Source organism: Carcharodon carcharias, chromosome 9 (assembly GCF_017639515.1).
Source record: "Carcharodon carcharias isolate sCarCar2 chromosome 9, sCarCar2.pri, whole genome shotgun sequence".
NCBI lineage: Eukaryota > Metazoa > Chordata > Chondrichthyes > Lamniformes > Lamnidae > Carcharodon > Carcharodon carcharias.
This window is the reverse complement of record NC_054475.1, coordinates 86,177,027-86,189,979: the sequence shown is the minus strand read 5'-3', so window position 1 is coordinate 86,189,979 and position 12,953 is coordinate 86,177,027. Positions and strand designations below refer to the sequence as shown.

The window sequence follows — 12,953 nt, the reverse complement described above, 5'->3', positions numbered from 1 at the left end:
AGATTTAAGAAGTATTTGGATGTGCACTTGCGATGCCATGGCATGCAAGGATATGGGGCCTAGTGCTGGAAAATGGGATTAGAATAGCTAGGTACGTGTTTGACCCACGCAGACTCAATGGGCCGAAGGGCCTTTTTCTGTGCTGCACACCTCTATCAGACTCTATCAGTCTGTGAATGAGCAATGTTGCAACAATAACAAATTTAACAACCATTGGTGCTATAGATATTGGGAAGACAGAGCTGATGTCACTGTTGGCCTCAAGTACCTAGCCATTTCACCCCAGCCTCACTGACATCAGTTGACTTGGGTGCATGGCGCCTCTCCAGTTCAAGGGCCTCCTACTTGAATCGGCATTAGATGAGCAGGTGAGCCTGGCTGTCTCCAGTCCTCGCAAGCTGCAAGGCATTATAAACATTCTTCTCCTGAGAAAGTGAGAATACCATTCATTACGACAAATTGCACATGGACTCTGCACGTGCACACTGCACCCTGACCACAGTGGCCCATATCAGGCCTCCAGTGCCTCCTCTCCCCGCTACTGCTGATCAGTCACATAAAAAGATAGTACGCCTGCAACCAACACCCACATAACAAAAACAGAATTACCTGCAAAAACTCAGCAGGTCTGGCAGCATTGGCGGAGAAGAAAAGAGTTGACGTTTCGAGTCCTCATGACCCTTCGACAGAACTAGGTGAATCCCAGGAAGGTGTAAAATATAAGCTGGTTTAAGGTGGTGGGGGGTTGGGGTTGGGTGGGTGGGGGGAGAGAAATGGGAGGGGGTGGTGTGGTTGTAGGCAAAAGCAGTGATAGAAGCAGATCTTCAAAAGATGTCACAGGCAGCAGAACAAAAGAACACATAGGTGTCGAAGTTGGTGATATTATCTAAACGAATGTGCTAATTAAGAATGGATGGTAGGGCACTCAAGGTATAGCTCTAGTGGGGGTGGGGGGAGCATAAAAGATTTAAGAATATTTTAAAATAATGGAAATAGGTGGGAAAAAGAAAAATCTATATAATTTATTGGAAAAAAACAAAAGGATGGGGGAAGAAACAGAAAGGGGGGTGGGGATGGAGGGAGGAGGTCAAGATCTAAAATTGTTGAATTCAATATTCAGTCCACAGGGCTGTAAAGTGCCTAGTCGGAAGATGAGGTGTTGTTCCTCCAGTTTGCGTTGGGCTTCACTGGAACAATGCAGCAGGCCAAGGACAGACATGTGGGCAAGAGAGCAGGGTGGAGTGTTAAAATGGCAAGTGACAGGGAGGTTTGGGTCATTCTTGCGGACAGACCGCAGGTGTTCTGCAAAGCGGTTGCCCAGTTTACGTTTGGTCTCTCCAGTCTATCACCAGAGATTGAGACAGCGAGGTCAAGGAAGGGAAGGGAAGTGTCAGAGATGGACCACGTGAAAATGATGGAGGGGTGGAGATTGGAAGCAAAATTAATAAATTTTTCCAAGTCCTGACGACACTTCCTCCTACCTCTCCCTGGACCATGACCACACCACTGAACATCAAGCCATTGTTTCCAGGACTCTCACTGACCTCATCTCCTCTGGGGATCTTCCTCCCACAGCTTCCAACTTGATAGTTGCCCAACCTCAGACGCTTCCACCTCCTACCCAAAATCCACAAACAGAACTGTCCCGGTAGACCGATCGTGTCAGCTTGCTCCTGCCCCACAGAACTCATTTCTTGTTATCTTGCCTCCCTTTTGTCTCCCCTTGTCCAGTCCTTCCCCACCTACATCCGTGATTCCTCTGACACCTTACGTCACGTCAACAATTTCCAGTTCCCTGGCCCCAACCGCTTCCTCTTCACCATGGACGTCCAATCCCTCTACAGTTCCATCCCCCACAAGGATGGTCTGAGGGCCCTTAGCTTCTTCCTCGAACAGAGGCCCGAACAACCCCCATCAACCACTACTCTCCTCCGTCTGGCTGAACTTATTCTCACACTGAATAATTTCTCCTTCAACTCCTCTCACTTCCTCCAAATAAAAGATGTGGCTATGGGTACCCACATGGGTCCCAGCTATGCCTGTCTCTTTATGGGGTATGTAGAACATTCCTTGTTCCAGTCCTATTCCAGCCCCCTTCCACAACTCTTTCTCCAGTACATCAATGATTACTTCGGTGCTGCTTCATGCTTTCTTCAGGACTTGGAAAAATTTATTAATTTTGCTTCCAATCTCCACCCCTCCATCATTTTCGCGTGGTCCATCTCTGACACTTCCCTTCCCTTCCTTGACCTCTCTGTCTCAATCTCTGGTGATAGACTGTCCACCAATATCCATTACAAGCCTACCGACTCCCACAGCTACCTTGACTACAGCTCCTCACACCCCGCTTCCTGTAAGGACTCCATCCCATTCTCTCAGTTCCTTCGCCTCCGTCGCATCTGTTCCGATGATGCTAACTTCAAAAACAATTCCTCTGACATGTCCTCCTTCTTCCTTAACCGAGATTTTCCACCCACAGTCGTTGACAGGGCCCTCAACCATGTCCGGCCCATCTCCCGCGCATCCGCCCTCACGCCTTCTCCTCCCTCCCAGAAACATGATAGGGTCCCCCTTGTCCTCACTCATCACCCCACCAGCCTCCGCATTCAAAGGATCATCCTCCCCCATTTCCGCCAACTCCAGCATGATGTCACTACCAAACACATCTTCCCTTCACCCCCCCTGTCGGCATTCCGTAGGGATCGTTCCCTCCGGGACACTCTGGTCCACTCCTCCATCACCCCCTACTCCCCAACCCCCACCTATGGCACCACCCCATGCCCACGCAAAAGATATAACACCTGCCCCTTCACTTCCACTCTCCTCACCGTCCAAGGGCCCAAACACTCCTTTCAATTGAAGCAACATTTCACTTGCATTTCCCCCAACTTAGTCTACTGCATTCGTTGCTCCCAATGCAGTCTCCTCTACATTGGAGAGACCAAACGTAAACTGGGCGACCGCTTTGCAGAACACCTGCGGTCTGTCCGCAAGAATGACCCAAACCTCCCTGTTGCTTGCCATTTCAACACTCCACCCTGCTCTCTTGCCCACATGTCTGTCCTTGGCTTGCTGCATTGTTCCAATGAAGCCCAACGCAAACTGGAGGAACAACACCTCATCTTCCGACTAGGCACTTTACAGCCCTGTGGACTGAATATTGAATTCAACAACTTTAGGTCTTGACCTCCCCCCTCCATCCCCACCCTCCTTTCTGTTTCTTCCCCCTTCCTTTTGATTTTTTCCAATAAATTATATAGATTTTTCTTTTTCCCACCTATTTCCATTATTTTAAAATCTTTTAAAATCTTTTATGCTCCCCCCAACCCCACTAAAGCTATACCTTGAGTGCCCTACCATCCATTCTTAATTAGCACATTCGTTTAGATAATATCACCAACTTCGACACCTATGTGTTCTTTTGTTCTGCTGTCTGTGACATCTTTTGAGGATCTGCTTCTATCATTGCTTTTGCCTACAGCCGCACCACCTCCTCCACTTCTCTCCCCCCACCCAACCCCACCCCCCCATCACCTTAAACCAGCTTATATTTCACACCTTCCTGGGATTTGCCTAGTTCTGTCGAAGGGTCATGAGGACTCGAAAAGTCAACTCTTTTCTTCTCCGCCGATGCTGCCAGACCTGCTGAGTTTTTCCTGTTAATTCTGTTTTTGTTTTGTATTTCCAGCATCCACAGTTTTTTGTTTTTTGTTTTTATCCCAACACCCACATGCTGCGTACATCACTTTAGGAACTACACGGTATTTGCTCCCATAGCAAGGAAGTGCAACCACGTGCAGCTTCGAGGGCAGCAGGTGGTTCTTTGCCATGACACCTTGAGGCTCCCCTTCCACAATCTCATCATCGTGAATAGGACATGTGTTGGAGTTCTGAGTATGTGCCTAGCTGCATTTCCTGCAGTTTTCACCCAGACTAGTCATGTGCGACTAAGAGCAACACATGGTGCAGGGGAGAACTCATCTCCTCATGGCCCACCCAGTGAAGGAAAAATGCTCTACATGATTCAATGAAGCCATGACAGTAAGACTTGGGTGGGGAGGGCTTCAAAGGCTAAGGCCACCTGCTGGGTTAAATGCCCAACGCGAACATGATACTTACCTTGACGATGCGCAACAGATCATTGAAGCACTTACGGCACTGGATCCAGGTGCACCGCACCATGTTGCGGGAGCTCACCACCTCCACCACCTCCTCCCAGGCACGCTTGGTGATGTGGGGAGGCCTCCTCCTCCCATCCTGGGAGATCAACACCTCCTGCCGTGCTGCCACCTCCTCGAGGAGAGCAGCGAGACAGTTATCTGAAAAGCAAGCTGGGCCTTCATGAAGACAACTGGATGATGAGATGGGGTGGAGCAGAAGTTGGGATGTATTCATGCCTGCCGTGTAGAGCCCTCCCTAGCAAGGGGCGCACTGGAATTATTTCTTGAGCAGGCTGAATACCCTGCAGCCTGGCCTGCTCCTCTGCCCTTCCCTCCAGCCTGCCCTGCTCAGCCGACTCCCTGTGGTGCGCCCTTGAGCTAGCCATTGTCATCAGCCTACAATAGGCTGCCAGGCCTTCTTTTAAACAGGCTGCTGGGTCGCTATTAGACCCAGCGGTCTGTGCATGCCCGCCGCCGCCCATACACTCCCGCTATCCACAGGAGTCAGGAAGTATGCTGGATGGGCCTTAATTGGCCTGCCCGTGTAAAATGGCGGCGAGGACCCTGCCACCCCTCCACAATGGAAAATGTTGCCCATGGGCTGTCACTGCAGAGACGTGTCTATGAAGTGTTCCACAGAATGTGGCCCAGAGCCAAAGCAAGACCTATGACTCACTGGGTTGTGTGCCTCTGCACTGGTGGAGGGTCCATTTGAACACAGTAATGGATCTTCACCTGAAACATCTTCCAATGAGGTGGCCTGGGGGCTGTTTTTATTGTAGCTCTGGTGGTCTGTTTGGGCCTTCTGGTGCATGTAAAAGGGAGGAGATAGATTTATTTCTTGAGCAGGCTGAATACAACATTGCATGACACTCACGGTGAATGTCAGGATGTGTTTGATGCATGGAGGGTTCACCTGCACTGGTTTGCTGGGAGAGGTTTGCCTGTCCTCCCCTGCCAACTTGGTGGCAGCCTCCTCAAAATTTACTCAGCTCCAGAATATCAGCCATCCTTCCTCTGGTCTGGGATCCCTCCTTCCTGTTGTGGGCAAGCTGGGCCTTCATGAAGACAACTGGATGATGAGATGGGGTGGAGCAGAAGTTGGGATGCATTCATGCCTGCCGTGTAGAGCCCTCCCTAGCAAGGACTGATGATGCTGTTTATGCAACATGGTAGATGAGATGCTGGTGATGTGTTTGAGAGACAATCAACACTGATATATCCCCAGCGAATATTGTGTGAGATCCCTGATGAGTGTAACCTTTTGAGTGTATGATGCCATTTTGAGAGCGTGAGTTTGGAATGAGCTGAAGGTTGACTCATCCTGGTGGATGAGACCATTCCTCCTCTTCCTGAGCTGCAGGACATTTAACTGATGGGAAGCCCTATGGGTAGATCTCCTCTGTGACTGCCCACCCAGGCCAGCGATGTGAGGTTGGTGGGCCTCCTGGAATCATCCTTCAGGTAAAGGACATCCCCGTATTGGCGGAAAACTCTTACTAAAGCCGGCAGGGAGTCATGGCTATACCTTAAGGTTACACGTTTTTTGGTCCTGGGGGCCATCTCAAGGTCGGTGGGGAACACAGCTGGGCTGCAGAGAGTGACTGTTTTATTTGGGCACCATTTAAGTATAGCGCCAGAACCTTCGACCCCATTAGGTAATGGCAGGGTGGATGAATCAGTGCCCACCCCGCCATGTGTTTCAGAAAGGCCCTCATCAATGCATTAATGATTAGCTTCCAGTGTAAAATTGGGCTCGATATCCTATCCTGTTGTGCATTGGGAAATCCACCGCTTATCCCATCTACCACTGCACTTAGTTTTTGGAGTGGAAAATTCCACCCAGATATTCTCAGTGTAACTGGGGCAGATAGTCTCAATGCAACTGGAGCACAAACAAATAATTAAAATATAATTTCTGAGTATCGAATGAATTTAGGCACCAGTGGATCATCTTTAGATCTCAGGTATTTGAACAGACCGTCCTATATTTGAACAAACATACACAATTCTGCTTTGTCTGAGCTCCTGATTGCTGCAGCTTCATGGTGCTGTCCCCTTTAAAAATTCAGCTGCTGTCAAACCTGTAGATGCAAAATAATTTCACTTTGATACTGAATGTTCTGAAACTTATACAAATAACCTGGAAAATTAACATTTAGTCTAGAAATTTGCCAAAGTACAGCAGAAGTACTCAGGGAGCTTGAATATCACCTGAGCCTGAGTAAGACCATAAGACCTAGGAGCAGAAATTAGGCCATTCGGCCCATCGAGTCTGCTCCGCCATTCAATCATGGCTGATAAGTTTCTCAACTCCATTCTCCCGCCTTCTCCCCTTACCAATCAAGAACCTATCTATTTCGGTCTTAAATGCACTCAATGACTTGGCCTCCACAGCCTTCTGTGGCAATGAATTCCATAGAGTCACCACTCTCTGGCTAAAGAAGTTTTTCCTCATCTCTGTGCTAAAAGGTCTTCCCTTTACTCTGAGGCTCTGCCCTCGGGTCCTAGTCTCTCCTACTAATGGAAACATCTTCCCCACATCCACTCTATCCAGGCCTTTCAGTATTCTGTAAGTTTCAATCAGATCCCCCCTCATCCTTCTAAACTCCATTGAGTATAGACCCAGAGTCCTCAAACATTGCTCATATGTTAAGACTTTCATTCCTGGGATCGTTCTCATGAACCTCCTCTGGACCTTCTCCAGGGCCAGCACATCCTGCCTGAGATGCGGGGCCCAAAATTGCTCACAATATTCTAAATGTGGTCTGACCAGAGCGTTATAAAGCCTCAGTAGCACATCCCTGCTTTTATATTCTAGTCCTCTTGAAATAAATGCCAACTCCAGCATGATGCCACCACCAAACACATCTTCCCTTCACCCCCACCAGTGGCATTCCATAGGGATCATTCCCTCCAGGACACCCTGGTCCACTCCTCCATCACCCCCTACACCTCAACCCCCTCCCACGGCACTTTCCCATGCAACCGCAGAAGGTGCAACACCTGCCCATTTACTTCCCCACTCCTCACCGTCCAAGGGCCCAAACACTCCTTTCAAGTGAAGCAGCATTTCACTTGCACTTCCCTTAATTTAGTCTACTGCATTTGCTGCTTCCAATGCGGTCTCCTCTACATTGGAGAGACCAAACGCAGACTGGGTGACTGCTTTGCGGAACAACTTCGGTCTGTCCGCAAGCATGACCCAGACCTCCCTGTCGCTTGCCATTTCAACACACCACCCTGTTCTCATGCCCACATGCCTGCCCTTAGCCTGCTGCAATGTTCCAGTGAAGCTCAACGCAAACTGGAGGACAGCACCTCATCTTCCAACTAGGCACTTTTCAGCCTTCCAGACTTAATATTGAGATCAACAACTTCAGATTATGAACTCTCTCCACCATCCCCACCCCCTTTCTGATTCCCTTTTTCCAATAATTTATAATTTAAAAAATATATATTTTTCTTTTCCCACCTATTTTTAAAGTTATTTCTATCTATTGTTTTATCTCCACCTTTTAGCCCATTTTGATCCCTTCCCCCCACCCCACCCGCACTAGGGCCATCTGCCACTTGCTTGTCCTGCTTGCTTCCCTTAACGTCCCTTATGTCCCACATTCCTTAGATAATATCACTACCATCAACACCTCTTTGTCATTTTGTCTATGACATCTTTGGCAATCTCTTCTTTGCCTCCAGCTATCACTGGCCCTCTAACCAGCTCTACCTGTCCCACCCCCCTCTACCAGCTTATATTTCACCTCATTTCTCTATTTCCTTAGTTCTGATGAAGAGTCATATGGACTCGAAACGTCAACTGTGTTCCTCTTCGCAGATGCTGTCAGACCTGCTGAGTTTTTCCAGGTATTTTTGTTTTTGTACCATCACTCATCACTGACGGTAAAATCCAGATCATTAAGGTCAATGAATTGGGAATTTTTTGATTGTACTGGGGAAATAATACAGGCTTGAATAATGCTGATGTAAGAAAAGATTAGTTGAATCTTACACATTTAATCTGCTTGCTATTTGTAAATTCTTCTTTCTTGGGATGTGGGTGATGTGAAAAGATTGTATTTATTATCCATCTCTGGTTGCTCTGACTTCAGAAAGAGATAATCACATTGTATGAAACTGGAGACATGTGTAGGTCAGACCAGGTAAGTATGGCAGTGACCTTTGTGGCTGAGGACATTAGTGAAACAGTTGGATTTTTTACAACACACTATTACTGTTTATTGTAATTTTTAGTTCCAGCTCACAAATCCCCAGATTATTTATCCTGGTTAAATTTGAACTTGTGAACTGTAGATTCCTAATCCAGAACCAGAACCATGGTACTTAAAGAACATCCCCATGATTAGCTGGACAAGAAAATAAACAAAGAAATTATTCCACAATTCACTTCCAGGAGTAAAAGTGACAAGCTCAGTTAATATCTGGGTAGGAGTTTTATATTTCTAGAAAATCAACACTGATCGCAAATCCTTTTAAGTAAATGTGACTATTTTCATAGTGAGATTCTTCAAATGGATAGTATTTAAAACCAAAATGAATGATCATTTTGGTTTTAAAGATCATTTATTTAATGAATCTCATTCTTGAAATAGAGGGCAACATTTAGAGGGGGCTGGATTCTCTCAGCTGGGAGTGTGCTCTTTCACGCATGTGCACAAAAGAGCGCACAGGTCTCCCTGAAGCAAAGTGCTGCCTCAGGGAGATCGGCTCTGAGTTAAAACATTTAATAAACATGTTTAATTTTTCCCTGCCATGTCCCCTCATGTGACACTGTCACATGAGTTCGGACATGTCTATAAGTTTTTTGAAACATTTCTTGAAAATTTAAATACCCTTATGAAATCTCATCCCGCCTGTGGATGAGGTTTCATGCTTTTTCCGAGGCCCACCTGAGCTCCTGGCCTGCCCGTCAACCCTAAGGTTGAGTGGGCAGGTCCATTAATGAGGTTAATTAGTTTTTTAATGGCCGAACTGAAAATCTAAATGACGCGGGACACACGCCCGACGTATCCCCGCGTCACTTTACGCGTCGGCGACTGGGCCCCGCCCCCACTTGCCAACCGGATAAACCTGCCCAGAGATATTTATTTGTGTAGAATTGCTGATTTATAACTTTTGAATAATCTTTAAAATAATAATTGATACAGCTGTTTGTTAGACAGGGTGTAATGGGGCAGTAATGATGGGAATTTGGACTCATGCCCTTATCCTGTCGTTACCTTTCAGTTTTATTCTGAACCCTGTAAAAGGGCATGTTCAGGAAGCCCTGGTCTGAGTTCTCACCAGGAATTTCACTGGGGGCAAAATGAATGGAAAACTGATGAGAATGTGTCCCACCCCAAAATCAACTCCAGGGGAAGGACATTATTTTTTGATCCAAAAATAGTGAAGAACCTGAGGGCTGGGATGTCTTCGATGTTATAACCATCTATTTATACACTTTGATATTCTGTAGTTACAAACTACACCATCACCTGGAGCAATATCGATGTAAATTGTTTCTACTGGGATTACAGGTTATATCTTCAACTCCTACACTGACCCCATAATGAATTCCCTGTAAACTACTTGACTGTGCTGAAGTAGAGCATTTACTTTGTGCCAGGCATCATGCGAGAATCTCAAGTGCAAGGGACTGGGTTGTTGGGCATAACGCAAAAAGATAAAAGCCTGAAAGTTCAATGTGACCTTTTTGTTTTGCATTCAAATTTTGAGTAAATTTACAACCTGCAGCCATACTGTTCTGTCAATGAAAACATTTAATTCCTGCGTTAATATGAAACAGCCTGTTTAGTTGTTTAACATTTATTTCAAACTGCATGAATAATCCTGGTCACTAATATCCAGACAATCCATTACATTTTCCTTTACTATATTTCCTAGGTGCATTTGTTAATCCCTACACACTCATGCTGGCACTTGCTGGGGTACCAATCTTGTTTTTGGAATCTTCCGTTGGGCAGTTTGCCAGCCTTGGACCTGTTGCAGTGTGGAAAGCCATGCCAATGTTACAAGGTGAACATTTATTGAACAATACAAGCTCAGCTTCCTGAACAAACTTCCTGAAAGGGTGGTGGAGGCAAGTTCGACTGAGGTATTCAAAAGGGAATTAGATTGCTACTTGAAAAGAGAGAATGTGGTGCAAAGTTACAGGGATGAGGCAGGGGAATGGGACTAGGCAGAATACCCTTTCAGACAGACTCCTTCACTGTAAAGATACTGTGATAGCAGCAATTTAACTAAATAATAATGTTTAATTCAAATTCATAAACTGGTTATCACTTCCTGATTAAAGGGTAGTTTAAGCCGAACTTGCTGCATTCCTCTTTGCAACCTGATCTATTGTACATTTCACCAAGCCTGCAACTCAGTAATTTACACTGATATTAGTTTCATGCTTCATTTTACTAAATGTGTTGTTGATTGAGATTGTGTTAGTTTCACTCTTTCACTTAGATGCAGCAACTCGTGATGGGGTCATTGAAAAGAATTTAAGGATTTGAATAAATATTTTGCATTGATATAAAGTGGAGGAGGGAATTCAGTCTCTGCTCTTGCAGTTTTGTGTCTGTGGAATGTGAAACGTGAACCATTAAAATATAAATGAAGAGGTTTCTGAGAGGAAACAGGAGTTGATGTTTTATATTGAATTAAATAAAAGCTAACTCAAAACATCTGATTTAACATCATAGCTAGCCCTGGGCTACAGTGAGGACTTGAGAGTTGACCCCATGCCCTTAGGCTAGGAGGAAAACATCAGCCACAGATCCTGTCACTGATTGCCAATTCCTGCAAAAAGCACCCGTGTGGATTATGGGTGAGGACAGGACCGGGCCCAGTTGGAGTGTCCCTGGTGGTTAATGTTTATTGATATTCACTGTTTAGGTTCTTGGGTGAAAAATCGCCATTTAAACACAGGAGACCAGAGGATGAGCAGCACCAATGGGAACAAACCCCAGAATGAGTTAGACCATCAGGAAAAGGGGAGAAGAGTTAACACCTGTATTAGATCTGACGCTGACCCATTTTGTATTTATTTGTTCATGGGAGGCAGGTGTCACTGGCTCGACCAGCATTTATTGTTCATCCCTAATTGCCCTTGCTCAGAGAGCATTTAAGAGTCAACCACATTGCTGTGGGTCTGGGGTCACATGTAGGCCAGACCAGGTAAGGACGCCGGATTTCCTCCCCACAAAGGGCATTAGAGAACCAGGTGGGTTTTTCTGGCAATTGGCAATGATTTCACGGTCACCATCAGAATTTTAATTCCAGATTTAGTGAATTCAAATTTCACCATCTGCTGTGGTGGGATTCAAACACAGGTCCCCAGAGCATTACCATGGGTCTCTGGAACACTGGTCCAGTGACAATACCACTATGCCACCGCAGTGAAGAGATTCTTTACTGTGCTGATCAAGCCAAGCACATGTTAGGACAATGATGACATTCGAGTGATAGTTATAAGAACAGAAAACGCTTCCCCGTTCCATTCTTGACTAGAGTCCTAACCTGACCGGTATTCTCTCCTCTTCAGATTTACCTCTATTTCTGATCTCTTACAATCACCTGTGGTTATGCTCAGGGTCAGGGAAGATATGGTTAGTTTGTTCTGACAAGTTTAGATTGGAGGGAGACAAAGTGAATCATCCATCAGTGTCTTATTTCAGCAGGCTAACCTCCCTGTTCCTCGTTCTATTTTCAGGTGTGGGGATCACTATGGGCCTTGTGATCTCAGTTTCTAACATTTCCTACCCCTGTATCATCACCTACAGTCTGTACTACTTGTTCGCTTCCTTCCAATCCCTCCTGCCAAGGGCAGACTGATTCAGTTGGTGGGGTGCGGATGAAACATGCAGCAAGATTCACAAAGGTACTGTCTTCACTTCTATTGGTTAAAGTATAAACACCGACTGTTCATTTTTCATTCTGTCAGTCTAAATGAGAGAAATACAGGGATAGAAATCAGCATCAGGAACCATGTCATTGAATCACTGGGATTTCAGGGTAGTCAATAATAAACGTTGTGAAGATGGATGCTTTTTTAATATTTTGGGAATCTGATGGTATTCTGTTAAGAACTGTGCGTGTTTGTGTCCATGATTAATTTAAACTGGGAGAAGGTTAGTGCAAACAGTGTCAGTGGGAATTGTGAAATGAAAGATAAAGTTGCTTAATCCATGCATTTGTAATGAGAGGCTATGGTGAAGTTGAATGTACGAGTAAATAGCATGGGGTTTCAACACTTACATTTAGTGATAGGTAGCAACTTAACTTTTCAACTGTCAAATTTCAAGGGGGAGTTTAGTGACAGGACAAGTGACTTTTACAACTTACAAAAGTTTTATAAGTAAACAAGGGAAGGTTTTTAAATATTATTTGATTTGATAGGGGAGGCAATAGGAAAACAGGAAAGATTTTTATATTTTGGAGAAGTTGAGTTCAAAGAGTTGCTTAGGACAATGGAATCGAAGCTGAAAGGATAAAAGAAAGATGTTTAAGGAAATATGTCTAGGTGAGTAGTGATGGCTGTGTGGGGAGATGTTCTGAGACCAGACCTGTGCTGGGAGAAGGTGTTGTGAATTTGAAGCAACCATCAGGTTTTTGAGGCAGAGAAGTCTTTGTTTTCAGAAAGCTGTCTGTTTCTGAACCTTTCTTTTGGATTTCCACAGCAGAGTGCAAAAGAACGAGAAGTTGTGCGTTATACCTCTACTAAAATAAAGGCGCAAAAGTAAAACAGGAAAGGCGGCCAAACCATGGCTTACAAGGGAAATTAGA

General features: G+C 45.5%; 1 pseudogene; it reads left to right on the top strand.

The window, feature by feature from the left end:
- The first annotated feature begins 314 nt into the window (after nt 1–314).
- The window catches only part of LOC121282438, a 46,449-nt pseudogene continuing 33,810 nt past the window's right edge, over nt 315–12,953 (top strand).